The following is a 5,246-nucleotide window of genomic DNA, read 5'->3' as shown; positions in this document are numbered from 1 at the left end:
TGTAGTGTCTTACTAATGGTGGAATCATGGCAGATGTAGAACAGGAAGTTCAAGAGATTGCATCAGGACGGGGTGGAATAGTGGGGAAAACCTTTTCTTAATTCTTAATAGTAAAGGAGTGAAAATGAGAATTTCCCCAGAACCTTTCTTTTACAAAGATATATTAAAAGCACTGTGGGTATTTAGGTTAGCTGTGCAAAAGTCAGTGGCTGCCTGGATCCTGCATAGATAGTGCTTAGCCTCAGGAACTGTCCTGGGTTGCAGTGTATTCTATTACCATCCTCATGAGCTGTGGAAATCAGGTGGGGCAGTGTTTCCTTGCCTCCTCCCCCCAGACTATCTTGCTGTTAATGGCCCATCATTGTCCTGCCCCATGACTCAGAGATAACTCCCTCCAGACCATCTTCTGTTAATGAACCTAATCAACACTTGGCCTCATGACTCATCACCCCATTGTGAGATGCTCCACCCAGAAGGAGGAACCAAGCATCCCATCGTGGATATAATCTGGGACTGAACACCAGAGACAGCCTTCCCACTGGGTTTCCAGAGGACAGGAGCTACACAGCCACCACTGGACCTTCTGAGGAAGAGCAAACCCTTTTTCTACAGGAACACCGCTTCAGAGGACTGCAGCCACCATTCTACCAGACTGCTACCACCACCCTGCCTAACAGGGTGTCAGGTTGTATCTTGACTCTGTCAGTTTGAACCAGCGTTTTCTTTTATTTTTTTCCTTTTCTTTGATTTCCCCATTAAATTGTTATTCTGACTTGGTGCCTCCCACTGGTTTGTTTTCAAACTAGTACAGGAACATAAATTGGGTGGGTAAGTTCCAGAAAGCTGAGTATGTTTTGTGTAAAAATAGAAATGTGCCCATTTATGAAGTTTGAAATGACTAATTATGAGAATTATGAAGTGTCTCTTTGCTCTTTCGGGGTGAAGTAGAGAGATTAGAAATTCCTGATTTGCATAAGGCATTCATCATAACGAGTATGGAGAACACAGAATCAGGTAGAATATATATATAGATAGGGCTGATAAATACAGAAACATAAACTTACTCTTATAAGCAAATTTCTTTTTTTTTTTTTTTTATTACAGATCAGTAGTGGGACCATAGGAAAAAACAAAACAAAGAAACTACTGGACACCTGAGCTACAGTGCATGACTCAAAGTCTGACTACATAAGTAAAACTTTAGGTCACGAGGCTGTCTTTGTAAGTCCTTACCAGGGAATATTAGGAGACAAGATGTGGATAAGAGAATATCTTGATTTGGATAGAGTTGCACCCACTTATTAATACACAATCTACCCTGGCTGCCAGATTCCAGAGATAAGAAAACCTGTCTAGGTAAGGAATGGGTTGATAGTATGACTACATCAACAAAGTCTCTAAACAGGGAAACCTATAGCAGAACAGCTCTTCAACCAAAGTTTATATTGCTCTCCCAAGTGAAAGGTGCCCTATCAAAAACTGGTTATTGGTTGGGTTTATTTTCAGCATTACTGCCTGTATTGAGTTTGGCTGAGCTGGAGTTCATTTCGCCACAGCAGCCCTCACAGTGCTGTGCTTTGCGTTGGCAGCTGGAAAGGTGTTGGTAACACACCGGTGTTTTGGCTACTGCTGAGCAGCACTGGCACAGCATCAGTGCTGCCTGTCCAACATTCCTCTCCCATCAAGGGGCTGGGAATGGGTAGGATCCTGGGAGGGGGCACAGCTAGGCCATCTGACCCAAATTAACCAAAGGGATATTCCATACCATATGACGTCAGCTGAGATATAAAAGTTAAGGGAAGAATGAGAAACCAGGGGCATTTGTTATCCTACAATGTTTGCCTTCCATAGCAACCAGTCTGCATGCTGAAGCCCTGCTTTCTAGAAAGTGGCTGAACACCCCTCACTGATGGGAGGTAGAGATTAAACTTTCTTTCCCCTTAGCGCGTGCTAACTTTCAATTGTTTTGCTTTAGTAAACTGCCTTTTCTCAACCTGTGAGACTCTTTCCATCTTAATTTCTCTACCCTCGCCCTCTGGGAAGGGGAGTGATAGAGCAGATTGGTGGGCACCTGGCATCCAGCCAAGATCAACCCACTACACTGCCTTTGCATATCTATTTTGTTGTTGCTTTTGTTTGAATGGCACATATATAGAATGTATATATCTATATATATATAAATGTGTGTGTATATATGTCTATACTACATAGGCAATTAATAGGAGAAAATTCTAGAATAATTAACATATTAAAACTACACAAATATTTAAGAACATGCTAGTCCTCACCTTCCATCTTAGTAACTGAGAGCAAGAAGAAGGACAATAAGCTTTTAGAATTCAAATCTCAGACTATGCAAGGCTATAAAAATCATCGTTAATATTCTGAATTATATCTGAAAGCACATTCAAAGCCAGAAAGGAATTTAGTACAGGTGTCAGCAGGATTGACAAAATTTTTTTTTCTGCATCCAATTAGAGTAAAAAACCAGCAGAGATGATCTTAATTTATTCCAGAATATTGAAAAGGAGATATCTTTTAAAATTAAGGCTCTCTCTAATTGTGAAGACCTTGGCAAGTAATGACATCTATTTCATGAAAGACCTTTACAATATTTTTATTACAGCTTGCCTGCATTATTTTTATTTCTTCTGTTTTTCAGACCTGAAGACCCCTTTTTTATTCTTCCCAGAAGCCACAAGAAAAGGAATATTCCACCAGACTTAACTTCAGTAGGCAGTGGCTATTACTATCAAATGTTTGTACTGCATTACACCACAATATTTAAATCAAGCTAAATCAATATTTTGAGGCACTATATTAAAAAAAGCCATTTCTAGACCAGAAAGCTACAGTTTGATATTGACTGTTGTCAGTGCTCTACTCCAGTATGTCCCCAGTCTGACAATAAAATGGGAACAGATAGAAACTAAGAGTAACATCCAACTTATTTTCTGTCCTGGAGTAATAAAGTCTTATTAGACCAGTTTACCATAACATTCTGACAAAAAGCATCTGAAATGAAAAATACTTGTGTTTTCAGTGCATAAAATTCAATAAAACAGAAAAGATAAGATAAAATGGTAATGTTATTAATTTTTCATGATGTTGCTATATCTAAACAAAATCTGGGAGCCACCTAATATTTTAAGTTTGCAGCAAATTATGTCCCCAGATTTTTTCAGTGGCCAAATCACCATCATTTTCTATTTGTACATTGAAAATCTCTTACATTAACTGTCACTTTCTATTGTTAATTAATATATGAAGAAGAGCTCTGCCAGAAGTAATTTCTTCCCTAAACTTGACAGTGAATGCAGGCTAAGTTTCCATATTGAGATTTGATCCCTTCGATGGGAAATGTAGACTGGTAAGAAGATCTAAACTAAACTAAAATCAATATGCATATGGCCTCATGCCACTGTCCTAGGTTTTCATTGGCACTTTCTTGTAGCTTTTATGAAAGAGCTATAGTGTCTTTGAAATTTCTTCACTCCAGACACACTACCCAAGAAAATACTAGAAATGACAGAAACAGAAACTTTATAAACTGCTGCTTGGAGCTGTAATCAAGCCGTTCCTGACAACTTCAAGAAAGAGCTGGAAACTGCTTGCCATTGTGCCTGCAAGCTGTGCACTGCCAATCATCTCTCCTAATTTAATGCTGAGAGTCATCCAACTTTCCAGCATGGAAGGGACACATTGGCAATTTGTTATCATTAGGGTACAACAAAAATTTAGATCTCTAGATATTTGTATTTGGTTAATGTTTAACAAAAAATAATCTGCAAAGCATGTAATCTCAGGCCATTAAAAACAACAAAAATGCTCTCCTCTCAAATAGGGAGCCTAAGGAATACGGCTTTTCCAAAGAAAAACATGAAACAATTACGTCATTCTATTAACAGGTTCCTTTCCTTTTTAAACAAAGCCTGTTTTGACAGGGAAATTAAAGTGATGAAATCTCTTCAATTTCCCATGAAAATCTGTGTAAATTTTGAAATTATTCAGTTTGCACAGAATTGTCCGTAGGTTTCTGCATAATTCCTAAGAGGTTTTGGCCATCTTTAGCACAGAGATTGCCTTCCCCTGTAAGCAAATACCTGTGAAACTCATTAAGTGAATGTGCATCTGTCACATCTGTCTAGCATGCTAATTTTCATAACGGATGACAACGCACAGGTGCCTCTAGTTGTTTTGTATTACTTTATGTGATCCACAGAGTGGACCTAAATTTTCCGCCTTTGAAATTCTGCATAAAAAGCAAGAAGAGTCTTCTAGTTAAAGGAGTTACTTGGTGACCCAGACAGCAGAGAACTTGCATGGGAATACAATTCTCTGATTGTGCTTAAGTTGGTGAAACTCAGATAACAGTACCAACTAAACATTTCTCATTTTCTAACTCTCAAACTTGAGTCTGTAGGGACTGATTTATAGAAGTGCAGATGCAGTCAACAGAAATTGTGCTTTGAATGTATAAAATTCAATATAAACACACTGCAAAATGAGATCCTGCATTTTTTTATATTGGACACTGAAAATTTCTAGAAACTCTTGAATTCAATCAATTAAGGGCAACAAACCTTATTTACTACAGTGGGGATAATACTCTGTTCATTTTACAGGACCTTATGGAAATAAATTCACAGTGTCATGTGAAAAAGACAAAGTTCTGGGGGAAAATGGGGGAAATAGCACAAGATGTATAACATTGTTTTAAGAAAAGCAGTTACATGTAAGTCCACATATCACAAAATAAGAAGAGGTTTTAATACGAGCTATATTCAATCAGAGTAAAAAAAAAAGTAGTTTAGGAATATGTGATAAATATTTTAATAAAGCAGGATTAATAATTTAATTTTCAGTTTTCCATTAAAAAATTTAAATGCTTACTTAGAGCTCTATCATGATTCTTTTTTCCTTTCCCACTCTTTAATAAATATCTTTTTTTTTTTATTTAAGAAAAGTGTTCGAGTTATATTGTGAATCATATCACAGTTAAAAAAAGAAGTTATATGTGACTGGTGTTACAGAACAAGTTTTGACTACCTTCTCCAAATACCTAACTCAATAGACAAGGCATGCATCTCTCTTTGTATATGGAATTAGGTAGCTGTGTGGGGATGTGATATACTGCTACACAGCTGTGAAGAAATGCAACAAGACATTTCTGTGATTCTGTTTTAAGACTGTGAATTATAGTAATTTTGGTGTAGTTAGTTCCCATACATCACTGCAGAAATTTA

At 37.4% G+C, this 5,246-nt stretch overlaps 1 long non-coding RNA gene across 1 annotated transcript; it reads left to right on the top strand.

The window, feature by feature from the left end:
- Window positions 1–545: 545 nt before the first annotated feature.
- Window positions 546–3,143, top strand: LOC138107405 (uncharacterized). Its single transcript, XR_011149494.1, has 3 exons — window positions 546–685; window positions 1,105–1,356; window positions 2,663–3,143. It is a non-coding gene; the product is annotated as an uncharacterized lncRNA (long non-coding RNA).
- Window positions 3,144–5,246: the final 2,103 nt, after the last annotated feature.

Source organism: Aphelocoma coerulescens, chromosome 3, assembly GCF_041296385.1.
Source record: "Aphelocoma coerulescens isolate FSJ_1873_10779 chromosome 3, UR_Acoe_1.0, whole genome shotgun sequence".
NCBI lineage: Eukaryota > Metazoa > Chordata > Aves > Passeriformes > Corvidae > Aphelocoma > Aphelocoma coerulescens.
This window is presented reverse-complemented; position numbering and strand designations above follow the sequence as displayed.